The sequence below is a fragment of the Chiloscyllium punctatum genome, chromosome 35, assembly GCF_047496795.1.
Source record: "Chiloscyllium punctatum isolate Juve2018m chromosome 35, sChiPun1.3, whole genome shotgun sequence".
Lineage (NCBI taxonomy): Eukaryota > Metazoa > Chordata > Chondrichthyes > Orectolobiformes > Hemiscylliidae > Chiloscyllium > Chiloscyllium punctatum.
In genome coordinates this window covers 45,064,739-45,080,842 of record NC_092773.1, presented here as the reverse complement: position 1 = coordinate 45,080,842, position 16,104 = coordinate 45,064,739, and the positions used below count along the sequence as shown (strand labels likewise).

The 16,104-nt window shown below is 42.6% G+C and overlaps 1 non-coding gene across 1 annotated transcript; it reads left to right on the top strand.

Annotated features, from left to right (window-relative positions):
* Window positions 1-11,697: 11,697 nt before the first annotated feature.
* On the top strand, window positions 11,698-11,771 carry trnat-cgu (transfer RNA threonine (anticodon CGU)). Its single transcript has one exon. It is a non-coding gene; the product is annotated as a tRNA-Thr (tRNA).
* Window positions 11,772-16,104: the final 4,333 nt, after the last annotated feature.

The following is a 16,104-nucleotide window of genomic DNA, read 5'->3' as shown; positions in this document are numbered from 1 at the left end:
TCTAGTTCAGTGCCGGGTTTGGATGAGAATGCCAGATTCATAACCATGTGTATCTAAAACTGGTGACAACCCGTTAAATCTACGGCACTTGCTTGATTACTTTCCAAACAGCAGAACTAATATTTGATGGAGAGGTGTGAACTGATCCAAAAGCAACAGAAACGATCGAAACTGCAGGCCTGTCCCGTCCACTCATAAATGATGATCGACTATTAAGTGACGCACTGGAGGAGAGGGCTCCAAAAATGTCGCCATCCAAAACAATGGAACAGCCCTGCACGTCAGTGCAAAAACACGGATCTTCCATCTGAACTGTGCTCAGCGAGAGTTGTTGAGTGGATAATGTACCTCACCCTCGATGCCAAAAGAATCACACATGCCGATTTTCAACAATTCTATTCGCTGCACGTGACATGAAAAACGAGCTAAACACAGTCGGTGCGACAAAGGCAATTGGCCCTCACCCCATTCCCGCAATAGGACTGAACCGATATGCAGCACAACAAGCCATGTCCCTGAGCAAACTGTTTCATTCCAGCTCCAAAACTGCTATCTCCCGAGCAATGTGGAAAATTACTCAATTAACTCCAGTCTCCTAACAGAAGGATAATTATAATCTGACAAATTACAACTTCCTCAGTCCCATAACTGCAGTCAAATTGATTGTAGTACATTTTGACAGAGCTGTAAGCAGAACAGAAATAACCTGCTCAGTGTGGTTTCCGATAGGTCCCCATGTGTGGATGTTGCTGTTGTGGAAATGTCACTCAATTACAAAACAAGACCAAGATACTGCAATTCACAAAATATCGGGATCTCGAATCTGATATCAGTATTAGTGGTCTAAAAGCCAATATCGACTGTAAACACCAATTTGTTTCCGCAATGTACTTTCAGTAAGAACACCTACCGTGCTTTCCTGGTCTGTTGGAAAAGTGACTCCAGATACACAGATATGTGATAAACTCTTCATTGGTGTCTGAAATGGCCATGTAAGACATTCAACTGGATAAAACTGCTCTGAGGTCTTAAAGGTCAAAACTGGACAGAACACCCAGATCCAGCCTCGGTATCGGAATAGGAAATGTGAAACTCAGCCTTATTGATCCTTCAGAGAACACTTGAGGGCTTGTGAGAACATTTATAGAGCTTTCCCACAGACTGCACAGAAACATCGGGAATTGAGAAGGCCACTCAAACCTTTCCCACCACAGTTCATGGCCGAAGGTCTCTTCAATGCACTCTACCCACACAGCGTTTATACCCCTTACTATCGAAAACTGTAGCGCCAGAAGCGCACAGACGGTTAGGGAATATCACAGAAGCAGGAGAGGCGAACTTTCTGGCATAACACCTTCATTAAGTATATTTGTGACGAGTCGGGTCCCCGCATTCCGAATGAAGGATTTATACTCAAAATGGAGTTTGCACGCTCCTGGGATACTCCCTAAACTGCTGTGCTTTTTCAACGCCACACTCTTCAACTCTGATTTCCAGCAAATGCCATCCTCACTTTCAGCTGTACTGTATTACTTAACGTGATGGACCTTAGGATACTATGTAATGGCAACTACAGTCGTGCCTTTGGTTCACCCAGTGTTCGATCCAACACAAGATAATGATAGCTGATCCTCTGTCACCACACCATACACTTATACTTTCCACATACTTTTAGTGTCTAGAAATCCTAAGTTATATGCAGTGCCTTTACTTCCACAGCCTTAAGTGATAGAGAATTCAGCAAGGTCACCAGTCTCTGAATGCAGATACTTATCCCAGTCACAATGCTGAGAGGCTTTCTGTGTCTATCAGTGTATCCCCTAGTTTTAGATATCGCAGGCAGAAGAGTTAACATCCCTGCTTCCAACTTTTCTCACTCTGTCAGTATTTTAGATATTTCACTGAGATCTCCACACACATTTTCCTAAATCCCTGGAATACAGGCCCAATTGACAGGAAATCTGATTCCACAACGTGCCTGTGATCCCAGAGATCAGTCTAGTCATCCTTCACTGCATTCCCTCAATGTCAGCTTCGTCCTTTCATCGGTAAAAAGCCAAAACTGCACAGAATACTGCACAATGTTCGAGATGTTTTCTTATTGAGGCTCTGTGCAGCTACAGTAAGACATTCCTGTATTCGAATCCCCCTGAAATAAAGGTCAACGCTTCATTTACCTTCTGATCTGCTTTCGGTTCCTCCAATTTTGTGCTTCGTTACTGGTGCACGGGGAGATCAAAATTCCATTCAATTTTACAGCTACCCACTTGGGTGGGTCGATGTCAACTGTTTAGCGTGTCAATTATATTTCCCGTATTAATTTCTCGCTTCAGAACTCACTGCTTTGCCTGAACTTTGAAGGAATGTGCAGAAGAATTCAGAAAATGAAACTAAGTCTCTTGAAAGATAAAAAAAATTCGACAGATTTCCTCATTTGAGTAAAGCAGAGCATGGCGATAGAAGTGTCCTTCTAAGGACGGCAGCCAGTGAAAAGTGATGTTCGGCATGGCTCAGTGTTGGAAAGACAACTTTTCACTTTATACATTGACGATCGAGATGAAGGACCTGAGAGCATTCTGGCTAAGATTGCAGAGGATGCAAATATGGGTGGGGACAGATAGCCTTGAGGTGTCGGGGAGGTAGCAAAAGGTTTTGGGCAGTTTAGGAGAAGTGGGCAAAGAAGTGCTGTGCAACTTTTGAAAGTGAGACCGTGCACTTTGGTAGGAAGAATAGGGGCATGAATAATGGTCTAAATAGGGAGAAAGTTCTGAACTCTGAATTGTAAAAATAACTGGGCGTTCCAGATCAGAATTGTCTCAAGTCAAACTTAGAGGTTGAACCAGCTGTTAAGAAGGTAAATGCAATTTTGCCATTTATTTTGATAGGACTTGAATATAAAAGAATGAAAGCTGATTCCGAATGATTGGCCTTTGCACGAAACATCGATTCTCCTGTTTTTTTGAATGCTACCGGACTTACTGTTCTTTTCCAGCACCAAACACTCGACTCTGATCTCTGCAATCTGCAGTCCTCCCTTTCGCCAATTAAAAGGAGGAACTTCAGAGGGTCTTTAAAGAAATTTTCAGAACACATTTGGATCAATGAACGCAGTTTTGTGAGCCATATCTCAGAAGGTAGTACTGGTCCTGGAGCATGTTCAGAGTGTGTTCACAAGAATAGCGCGAGCAATAAAAATCTTTACACATGAGTAACACTTGAGGTCTCTGTGTTTATACTTCTTTGAGCTTGGAAGCATGAGGTTGGTGTGACCTAATTGAAACATATCAAATACTGAATGGCGTGTACAGAACAGATGTTTGAAAAATGTTTCCAAAAGTAGGAGAGCCAACAATGCGTGGGCATAGCATTTGAGTAAAGGGTAGACATTTTGGAAAGTAGGTAAGGAGAAATATCTTAATTCAGAGAGTAGTGAATCGAGAGATCTGATTGTCACAGAAGGCTGTAGAGGCTATGTCAATGAGTATGTTTAAGACTGACATATACAGTTTCTTGTCTATCAATGGGACCAATTCTCAGGGAGAGAGCGAAGGAGAATGGAGTTGAGAAACTTATCAGTAATAAAAGAATTGATATTCAGACTCGATGGGCCGAAAGGCCGAATTTCGGCTCCTAAATGTTACAGTCTTGGATGTTGTTTCCACTTCAGGTATCCCTCCCGCCTACTGAAAAATCGCCTGCCTCCCACTAAAAAAATGGCTGTCATATTCTGTACGATTAATACCAGTGGTGGTTTAATGGGGCTGTTGTGTAATTGATTACCAGCGCATTCGTCCTGTGACAGTCGAAACAGGACTTCTAACCTCCTCCCTTAAATCGACCTATACTTGCATTTGGAACAAATGAAAATGGCTCTGAAGGATGAAAGGATTCCTATATGAGGAAAAATGAGGTGATAATTTATTGTCGTTTAGGTAAATGAATGTTCATCTCATAAAAACATTGGGAAAAGACTGATGGAACTAGACGAGTTAGCCGCTGAGAGGATGTATTCTGCTGTGGGGGAATCTCAAACAAGGAAAGTCTGTTTTCCAATTGAGACTTGGTTTACAACAGAGATGAGAAACATTTATCTTAAAGGATAGTGAGTGTTCAGCAAAATTGCAGTGCAGGCTGGGATATTGAAAATAATGTCGGCTCAGAAACAGATGTTTTTCATTAAAAATGATAACTAATGATTTTAGTCGTAAAGGTATCAGATGATGGAGAATGGTCAATAGCCCGAGTGATCCAGTCCGGTTCCTATTACTCATGTCCTGACAAGTTCATCGTTACATCAAACACGCCCTGATTTCCAGTATCATCTGAATTTGTTTTATTCATGACCCTATATTTTATCTGTATCAAGGATATGATTCAGGAATGATGAAACCAGCGATAAGCCCAGTGTAAAATGACTCGAACCAATAACCCTGTTACAGGTCAAAAAATCATTTGATTACCATTCATGGCTTCTTGACATCGAGTCAATTTTAGATGCGAATTGAAATGCCATTGTGGATTTTAATAGCTTTACTTTTATCCCACACGACCCGGTCAGAGTTTGTAGACAATTGTATAAATTTTCTACTTGAGAGTAAGATCGTGAAAGAAGGGCCATGATCACAAATATTTCCTCATAAATACAATCGTGAAACAAAGAGAAATATCCTTTCTTTGTAGAACTGGTGTGTGGAGCTCATCACCAGAAGAGATGTTTAAAATATTAATCTGAGTTAATTTCAAAAGCAACTAACACAATTACAGTTGTGGAGCAGCAAATGGAAAGAGATGGGCAAACGCGGAGTTGATGACAATGGAAAGTAGGAAATAAGCTGAAGACGAGGTGGAAGGGTAAAAGAGAAAACGGTTGAGCGCAGATACTCACAGAGAACAAGTGTTGTGTCGAAAACGGGATGGCATATAGGAACACCACAGAGAACGATTCAAATCAGTTATCCACTTCATTATACCACAAACTGTTTATTTTGTTAAAAAAACAGCAGCAGGCAGAGTGGGTACGTCGATCAGCTGGCTGACGGGTTGGTAAATATGTTTTAAACAAAAACTTACCTTGTACGTCAGGACCATCCATGTTTGTTTCAGTATCAGCAAGAGCGAGAGCATCGATCAGGGAGCTGATATGGAGGGGAGTCATTAACATAAAAAAAACTTATCTCATTATTAGGCGGAGTGCACACGGACCAGGAGTGGACCGAGGACAGCAGAGTAAGTGATGTAATCTTTTGCGTGTTTGCGTTACCTGGAACACTACTTAGTTGTGTCACCTTCCCGTCCTCATCCTGAAACAAAAAGAAAAGCTTTGTGCGCCAGATTGGTAAGCTTTTCTTTATTGTTTATTTTTCTACAGTCCCTTTTGAGTTTACAATATGGGAATGGCGGTTAGGATGTTTGAATGTTCCTCTTGCAGAATATGGGAAGTAACGGTCAGCACGAGTGTCGTTGCTGACTTCTTCTGCAGGAGGGGGACTAACTCGAGATAATTGAAAGCAGAGAGACAATTCTCAGGTAGTACTGAGGTATAACAGCGCGATCAGAGGGTCAATACAGAGGCTTTGCAGCAGTGTCACATGATCAGAAATGTGGTAATGAATTATTGCCGGAGAGTCAATGCTCAGGCAATGCCTCATTCTAACAGGTTTAGTTTGAGGGAGTGACACAATATTACAACGTCAGTCGTCAGTTATTCCAACCGTATGAGAGAGTCCGATTGAAGGAGTGTCTCATTGTTGGACGACAATATTAAACCAGTACCTCATTATTCCAAGATTCTGCAGCTCTGTGAGGGGCCAGTACTGAGAAAGTGCTGCACTTTCCAAATTTCAGTCCTGAGGGAGATATTAATTTCAGATGTTCAATTTTGAGTCAGTATTTATTAGCCAGAGGGCCAACATTGATTCAGTGTCTCATTGCAACAGGTCAAATTCAAGGATCCAGCACACACTCATGGTCAGTTCTGAATAAGTGCTCTTTGTGGCAGTGTCAGCACTGATGGAGGATATTACTATGAAAGTTTCAACACGAAGAGGGAGCCTCATTATCGATGGCGCAAGGGCAATTATAATGCGAGTAGGAAAAATTAAGATGCAGAGAATGGGGGAGCAAAACGCAAGTGATGCAGACAATGGAAATGTGGAGCTGGTTTACGGAACAGGTATTGTGTGTCCTTCATAAGTATGTCCCTGACAGGCAGTGCGGAAGTGATTAGGTAAGGGAACCGTGGTTTAGTACAGAAATTTCATCTCTTGTTAAGAGGAAGAAGGAGGCTGATGTGTTGAGAGACAATATGGTTCAGATGAGGCAATGGAGAGTTACAGATCCGCTGGTAAGGATTTAAGGAGAAAGTTAAGAAGGGCAAAGAAAGGACATGAGCAGTCTTTAGCAAAAAGAATAACGGAGAAACCTGGAGCATCTTATAGGTATGTGTGAATTAAAAGGATGACTTGGTTAGGAATAGGGCCAGTCAAAGACAGAAGTGGGATGTTGAGTGTGGACCCTGTGGAGATCGGAGAGGAATTAAACGAACATTTCTCATCAGTCTTCACTCAGGTAAAGAAGAATATTGTAGAGGAGAATAATGAGATACTGGATATTAGACTAGAAAGTATCGCAGTAAATTATGAAGAGGCGTTATCAATTCCAGAAGGAGTGAAAGTAAGCAAATCCCTTGGGCCGGTTTGGAGTTTTCCAAGGATCCTCTGGTCAGCTAGGGAGGAGATACCAGAGCATTTGGCTTTGATTCCTGAGTAGTCATTGTCGACAGGTTAATTACCAGAGGACTGCAAGGCAGCAAATGTCGTGCTCTTGTTGAAGAAGGGCAGGAGAGATGACCCAGGCAATTGTAGAACAGAGAGCCTTACTTGGTGTCATAGAGATGTAAAGCATAGAAACAGACCCTTCGGTCCAACCCGTCCATGCCGACCAGATATCCCAACCCAATCTAGTCCCACCTGCCAGCACCTGGCCCATGTCCCTCCAAACCCTTCCTATTCATACACACATCCAAATGCCTCTTAAATGTTGCAATTGCACCAACCTACACCACATGCTCTGGAAGCTCATTCCATACATGTACCAGTCTCTGCATGAAAAAGTTGCCCCTGAGGTCTCTTTTATATCTTTTCCCTCCCACCCTAAACCTATGCCCTCCAGTTCCGGGCTCCCCGACCCAAGGGAAAATACATTGTCTTTTAATATACCCATGCTACTCATAATTTTATAAACATCTCTCAGGTCACCCCTCAGCCACCGACGCTCCAGGGAAAGCAGCTCCAGCCTGGTCAGCCTCACCCTGTAGCTCAGATCCTCCAAACCTGACAACATCCTTGTAAATCTTTACTGAACCCTTTCAAGTTTCACAGCATCTTTCCAATAGGAAGGAGACAAGAATTGCACGCAATATTCACAGTGGCCTAAACAATATCCTGTACAGCCGGAACATGACCCCCTAACACCTGAACTCAATATCTGACCAATAAAGAAAAGCATAACAAACGCCTTCTTCACTACCCTATCTATCTGCGACTCCACTTTCAAGGAGCTATGAACCTGCGACTCCAAGGTCTCTTTGTTAAACAACACACCCTCGGAATTTACCATTAATTATATAAGTCCTGCAAAGATTTGCTTTCCAAAATGCAACACTTCGCATTTATCTGAATAAACTCCATCTGCCACTTCTCAGCCCATTGGCCCATCTCGTCCAGATCCTGTTGTAATCTAAGGTAACCCTCTTCGCTGTCCACTATACCTTCAATTTTGGTGTCATCTACAAACTTACTAACTGTACCTCTTTTTCGCATCCAAATCATTTATGTAAATGACAAAAAGTAGAGGGCCCAGCACCGACTCTTGTGGAACTCCACTGGTCACAGGCCTCCATTCTGAAAAACAACACTCCACCACCACCCTCTTTCTTCTAACTTCGAGCCAGTTTTGTAACCGACTGGCTAGTTCTCCCGATATTCCATGAGATCTAACCTTGCTAATCAGTCTCCCATGAGGAACCTTGTCGAACGCCTGACAGAAGTCCGTATAAATCACATCTGCTGCTCTGACCTCATTAATCTTCTTTGTTACTTCTTCAAAAAACTCAATCAAGTTTGTGAGACCCGATTTTCGACGCATAGAGCCATGTTGACTATCCCGAATCAGTTATTGCCTTTCCAAATACATGTACATACTGTCCCTCAGGATTCCCTCCAACAACTTGCCCACTACCGAGGTCAGGCTCACTAATCTATAGTTCCCTGGCTTGTCCTTCCGCCCTTCTTAAACAGTGTCACCACGTTTTCGAACCTCCAGTCTTCCGGCACCTCAACTGTGACTATCGATGATACAAATATCTCAGCTGAAGGCCCAGCAATCACTTCTCGAGCTCCCCACAGAGTTGTCGGGTACACCTGATCAGGTCATGCGAAATTTTCGACCTTTAACCGTTTTAAGATATGCAGAACTTCCTCTGCTGTCTGAAAGGTTTTTGAAAAGATCATAAAATGTAAGATGTATAATCAACTAGAAAGCAACAATTTGATTTCAGATAGTCAACATAGTTTCATGGAAGGTAGTGTCTCACAAACCTCATTGAGTTTTTTGATAACGTGACCAAGCATGTCAATGAGGGTAAAGCAATTGAGGTGGTATAAACGGACTTCACTAAAGCCTCTGATAAATTTCCACATGGTAGGTTTTTGAGAAAATGCAGAGGCATGGGTTGAGGGTGACTTAGCATTTTGGATTAGAAACTGGCTTTCTTAAAGAAGGCAGCGATTGGCGATTGATGGAAAATATTCAACCTGGAGTCCAGTTACTAGTGGTATGTCACAAGGATCTGTTTTGGGTCAATTGCTGTTTGTCATTTTTATAAATGAATTAGACGCAGGCACAGGTAATTAAATTAACAAATTTACAGATGACACAAGTGGAGAAGTAGTGGACAGTTTTCAGGAATGTTAAAAGTTGCAGGGGGACTTGGATAAACTGCAGAATTGGGGTGAGAGTTGGCAAATTGAGTTAAATGCAGCTAAATGTGAGGTAATGCACTTTCAGAAGAATAACAGGAAGGCAGAGTATTGGGTAAAGGGGAAGATTGTTGCTAGTGTAGATGTGAAGAGTGATCGTGGAGGCTATGTACATAGATCCTTGAAAGTTGCCACCCAGGGTGATAGTACTGTTGAGAAGGCATACGGTGTGTTAGGTTTCATTGGTGGAGGGATTGAGTTCCGCAGCCGCAATATGATGCGGCAATTATACAAAACGCTAGTGCGGCTGCACATCGAATATTGTGTACAGTTGTGATCGCCATATGTCGGGAAGGATGTGAAAGCATTGAAAAAGGCGCAGAGGAGATTTACCAGGATGTTGCCTGGTCTGGAGAGAAGGTCTAATGAGGAAAGGCTGAGAAATTTGGGTCTGTTCTCATTGGAAAGAAGAAGGCTTAGAGGGATTTTTTAAAGAGACATTCACGATGATCAGAGAATTAGATGGCGTCGACATGAAAGATTCTTTCCTAGCATGATGACGTCAGCTTCTACGAGGACATGTAACGACAAATTGAGATGTGATAGATTTAAGATAGATGCCAGAGGCAGGTTCTTTACTGAGAGCGTGGTAAGGTCACGGAATGTCCTGCCAGCCAGTACAGTGAATTCAGCCACATTATGGAGATTTAATCAATCCTTGGAAAAGCTCGTGGATGATGATGGGATTGTGTGTGGAGATGAGCTGAGAATAGTTCAAATGTCAGAGCAACATTGAGGGCCGAAGGGCCTGTTCACCGCGGTGTCCTTCTATGTTCTATGTCCTTTCCCCACAGTAAGCATTCATACAAAACACAGGTTTCATATCTCTCCCATCTCGAGCGGCACCAAATAGAGACTGGCTTATTGATTTTTGAGGTGTCTCTGTACTCTTCATAGACTCCTTTTTGTCCTCATTATATTTATAAAACCATTTGTGTCTGACTTCAACAAAGCCACATGCTGCAATTGAGTGAGGTAGAACTCAAAAGTACAATCGTCCGATTCAAATTCAGATGCGTTATCCTTACAGCACCGGGCCCACCCACCGCCGACTTCATCTCAGCTTTTCCATATGTAAGGGAGACGTGTAGATCGGTGGAAACAAATTTGACAAGTTGAAGAACCAGCAAAGGGAATCAGCGGCACTGTTGTACTTCAACATGTCCCACTTTGTGAAGCAGTGCCTTTCACTGGCAAAGAAAACACATTTGTCTTTAGGTGCCGCCTTCTGTCTTGTCTGCATCTCAGCTGGAAATTTTCATCGTTGAATTCACAGTCACGTTGCGATTCCATGATCCACTCCAATGAAATGTACTTTCATGATATCAGTCATGGGCTCTTGCTTTCAAGACCCTGACCAATTTAGCAAGAAATCTCTGGTCCTTTGTAGCCCGGGATCTAGAATAAGACGAAATGAACGACGTTCTTGTTGGTGCCGCGGGTCACCGGAGGCCAGCACATCAAAACGAGGCCATGTGACCATTAGCTTGTTTTGTGCCTCCCTGCAGTACATCTGCTGAACAACATCAGGTTATCACAGCTCCACTTTCTTCACATTGAAACACATAATATGAACTGTTCGGAAACTTGGGGAGAGCAACTTTGCTGATAAACGTGTTTATGGAGTCAACGACAGACACATGAGTGTGTACAAGTCAGGTCGCAAGGTTTACAATCAGCATCACTGGAAGTCCCTGCTTAGGAGTCTGCATTTGCATTGCCCAGACCTGGATATAATTCCCACTCATGTAATGAAGATTTATTTCTCATTTTGAATGAAATCTAATTCCTGCTTTTGCAGAACATGCACCGGAATTGGTCCAGTGATTAATTAATGTGGTCCAGTGATTATTTGCATCCGTGCACAAGGACAATGGCAGCAGGTACACGGGAAACTACCACTACAAATCCCCTGCAATCATATCAACTTTCTGAGTTGGACGAATCTCGCTGATCCTTCAGTGTCTGTACGTGTAAATCCTGGAACACACCCCGCCCCTCCCCCGAAGCGGTATAATGGCTGTATGTCCGTGCTGAGGGGCTGAAAGTTTCAGGAAAGTAACTCATCCCCTCCATCACTGGGGTAATTCGGGATATGCACTGAATTCTATCCCATTGAGTGACGACTATATTCCAGGAATCCGTTTCTAAAAGTTAAAGGTTCCTATCAGACATCTGCAATCGTTTGGAAATAAGTTGAGAAGCAGAACAGGACAGTGAAATAAAGTGATCGACAATGATGACTGGGAGGCATGAGGCAGGAAGTGTGCGTGGAACTGGTGGTGCAAGACTTAGTGTCAGTGGCAAGGGGTTTGCTTTTACTGCCCAATGTTTGCATTTACTTACACATTACAATTCGTCAATTCAACAGAATGACCTTGTTCCTCTTGTTGTGTATTAATGTGGTTCATGGACCACGAGAGGATGAACACATCCGCTTTCTCCTGTGAGTTTGAACAGGTGAAAGTATCAGTTGGAAATTAATGCAAGAGGAGATTATCTTTTTATGTGCCTTTTTAGTGGAGAATGTTCAGCTGTCAACTGTTTGTATTTGAAAATTGGAGGATTGATTGCAATTCTCAGTGAGCAACGTTCGTCGAAAAACTGATGTAGTGGTTTAATAACTTCATATATGGCTGTGTAAAACGCGCAGCACTGTGCTGCCGTGGCTTAGTTGGTTAAAGCACCTGTCTCGTAAATAGGTGATCCTGGATTCAATTCCCAGCGGCGCCTGCTTGTTGTGCTCGTACTTGGACTCCGTGTTGTAATGCTTTGCGAATTTCGTTTCAAGAAGTCTGTGCCTTTTTGTATTCCCACCCTGTTATGATTTGGGGATCCAGGTTGTGTTCCAACAGTGAATGCTATATCAGTTTCAATTCCGAACTATTAATAAATTCGCTGGTTTCTTACTATTATTCCACAAGCACATCTGCTTCTCCTCCTCTTTTATTCCACTTCTTCATTCCCAGTTTGGTAGGAATAACGAGATGAGGCAGGAGACGTTGCAGACTTACAGGGGAATTTTGTGGTTATGGCAGAGACACCACCAACTGATCACTCTCATTCTCTGATGTCACCGTTCATTCATTTAAACCAACAGTATATACATCGCTGTGCTTCTTTAGTTGTAGTGTAATTGCGTTTTATTTTCTTTCTTCTGGATTAGGAATTCTGTTTTAAATTAGAAACAGTCATAATTGTTTGAGGAAGAAATGTCGCCTTGCCTGAGTTTGAAGTGACAGACATATTATCCGGAGAATTTGAGCCCAGTTCTACACACTCCAGTCAGTGGGCAAAAAGCCTCTTCGTAGCTCCACACTCAAGATGTCTGAGTGTAGAAGTATGTAATGAGCTGTCCGGACAGACAGAGTGTCGGAGAATGTGAAAGAGGAAGAGGATGAGGTGGATGCATGTTCACAAAGAGTGACAATGCAGACACATGCTGAGTCAGACACTGAAGGGACCAATTCTCCACTTGGCATTGCTGTAAGCAACATTCTATTGCTCATATCACTCAGATCATCCAGACTAATAAATAAAATTAAACTGTGGATGCTGGAAATCAGAATCACAAGCAATAATTGCTGGAGAAACTCTGCATTCCCTCGGTTCAACTGAATTGTAAAACATTGAACTGGGAGCAGGAAATGGGAAAGTCACAACTTAATAACTGATACATTTCTTTTATGCAAAAAAACAATACAGTGCAGTGCTTCGATCAGAGTCTCACCGTGTCAAGTGCTGATAGGAATGGGGAAATAAATGTTGGCCCAGCCACTGCTGAACAAATGAAAATAAGAGACTTTTTGCGTTCCCCATCAGTTGCGACCACTACAGACCATGTCAATGTGATTCATAAAGCAGGGCAGCCAGATACATCTGCATTTTAGAGTCCATCAAAATCTCATTTAACTTAAAGGATCAATATTGAATGATCCTGACAAACATGTCATTCTCCATTATATTAATTAAAAACTTCCTCATCTCTACACACTCAATTTTAATACAATTAACGTTCCATTCACGGTTTAACTTCCAAACTATTTTCACCACGAACATACTCTTTTTTTTTAAATCGAAGACAAAGCTGAAATGATGCCTTTTGGAAATCCATATATCGCTCGAGCACTCTTTGTCCCTTATTTATTGTGTCCGTGTGAAGGACGTTAAACTTGAACCCTCTCGTTTTGAAATACACCATCCTGGGTTAAAAGAAGACCTCGACCATTCATCTATCCACCCCTTATCAAGCTTTTATAAACGTCTAGAAGTTTACACACCAGCCTGGAACACTGCTGGGAAAAGGCCCTGCTCAAACACTCTCTCCTTTCAACTCAAGCCCTCTCGACACTGCAACATCCTTGTAAATCTTCTCTGCATTCTTTCAATTCGAACAACATCATTCCTGTTGAAAATGATCGGAAATGTCAGCAGTGTTGTAAGTGTGGCCTCATTAACGTTCTGTGCAGCCACAACATGATATGTGAACTCCAAAAGTCGACGTTCTGACTAATGAAGGCAAGCGTGCCAAATGCTTTATTCATGAAATTTTCTTCATGTGACACCAAATTTCCTGCTCTCGTAATCTTTGCATTGGCTTATGAAGTCGTGCTTGACTTCTTAACTATTATATTCTGCTGCCTTCACGAATCTGGAGACCCACATGCAAGGTCACAATGTTCCTTTGGGTTTACCGGTGCCCTACCGTTCTTTGAGTACTCCCATGACGTGTTCCTTCCAAAATGCATCGCCTGATGTGTTTTTGTTATTTTCAGCTCCCACTATCTGCTCATTTGACAAATGCACCTCTAACATCCTGGAGCCTAAGACTTTCTTACTCACTGTTAACCACTTTGCCAATCTTCATATCCTCCTCAAACTTTCTTATCATTTCCCCCACGTTATTTCTTTATTGTTTCGTAGAATCACAAACATGAACGGACACAGCATTGATCCTTGTGGTACACCACTGAAACCAGCTCCACGTCACAGAAACAGCACCATCCTTTCTCCAACCACACAAATAAGTTTCGATCGAACTTACCACGTGAACCTGAATCCATTTTATTTTAACCCTGTTACCAGTCTCTGGTGTGGGATCTTAGCAAGGGCTTTGTTAAGTCTTCATAACATAAATCAACTTCACTACCCTCGCTTACATCTTATCACTTCCTGAAAAAATACTTAATCTGATCTGTCAGGTATGACCACCTCTGACAAAACCATGCTAACTCTCGCCGGTCAAACTTTGTCTGGAAAAGTTGCAATTAATTCTATCCTTCAGAGGCTCCTCCAACAGTTTCGTCTCACAGCTCTGTAATTCGCTGTATTATGTCTGCCAGCCTTACTGAAAACTTGAATCACATCAGTAGTCCTGCAGTCATCTAACTTCTGCCAGGTGGCCAAAATGTAATGTAAACCAATGGTCAGAGCACATGCAATTTTATCTCTTGTCTCACAAAGCAACGTAAGATGCAACTCCATCCCGAGATAGGGATTTGCCCAATTTTAGCCTGTCAAAACCTCCAATACCGTCTCAGTCGCGATGTGAAATGGCTCAAAAAAAAACCTCAGTCCCTCGTCCTGCATTCTGTACCTATATATTACCACACAAGTACTGTGCCCCAGCTGCATATGTAAGGTGATTCACTCAGTTATCCATTTACTGACGCAACTCTACTATGACACTGGAGATAATTCAGGTATTATCAGTGGTAAACGCTGTTTCAGCCTTTGCGCCTATATATCCTTTAGCATTGATAACCAGTGGCACATTTTCACAGTGAGCAAGAGTTTAAGTGTTTTCTATCTGAAACAGAAGTCACAAAATTCTTCTTCCTGCGGAAACTCCAGTCAGTTCAGGTTTGACATGAGGTTCTTTTTCTCACTCTCTGTTGTCCATCGACTCCACAGTAGAACTGCGGTACATTCACATGATTGCTGTATTAATAGACGTAAGATGTTGATGCCTATGACTCGCATTGCAATAGGATCAATCCACAAGAGCATTTTTCAACAGGAACAGAGTACTGTCTTCGGTGCATGGGATCATTGAGCATGGACAATCTCAGGCTTCCAACAGGGCATATGCACGAGCTTTCTTCCTCGATCATTCACAGTATCAATAGGCCTGAGACAGAGATGTGCGCCAAGGAACAGGGCAAAAGCAGAAGGTGCTGGAACAGCTTAGCATGTCTGGCAGCATCAGGGAAGAGAAATGAGAGCTAGCGTTTCGGGTGCAGTGACGCTTCCTCAGAGCTGATGGTACCAAGAAAGTGTTGGCCTATATGAAGAAAATAGGGTGGTGGGGTTCGGATAAGAAGTAAACAGTAGGTGGGTATAGAAGTCAGAGAGAGAAGAAGAATTGGACAAACTAATGGATAACGATTAGGCTGGGAGGGAGAACAGCTTTTAATGGAGACTGTTTGTGACTAAACATAGATTGCGCGTAATGGCTAGATAGAATTCCGAACATCTTGAAATAGACAGACGTGAATTCGTGCAGTTACATGTGTGACTGTCATCAGACTGACAATGACCTTGGCAAGGAAGGAATGAAAGAGGAAATTCAAATATATTTTCAGCAGTTAAATCGTCTCTAGAGTTTCTCCATTCACATTTTAAGTCTGCCTTCAGGCCACCGCGCACCCCTCCACAGCCTGATCCAATGATTTCAATCAGATCTCCAGACATGAGCACGAAAACTGAAGAAAGTAGCGACAATGAAGTGAAGGTCCGTACGTTTGTTGTCCGTTGTCTTCCTCTGGGCATTAAACAACGTGAGTTTTATCTTCTCTCTCGATCATTGAAGGGATACGAAGGATCAGTGGTCAAGCTAACATCACAACAGCCAGTTGGCTCTTTTCCATTTTACAGCCGAGTGGGAGCAGACACAGCAAAGAATTCTGCATTCAACCATTCTGCAGCTGCAGCTGCTGCACTGCACACTCACATGCGCTGGTATACTCCCTCTGAAGCATCTCGGGAGCACGGAAGATCGTCAGTTTTGTGAAGTATTTAACTGCACTTATCCAAATTCAGATGGGTCCGAGCAGTTATGAAAGGA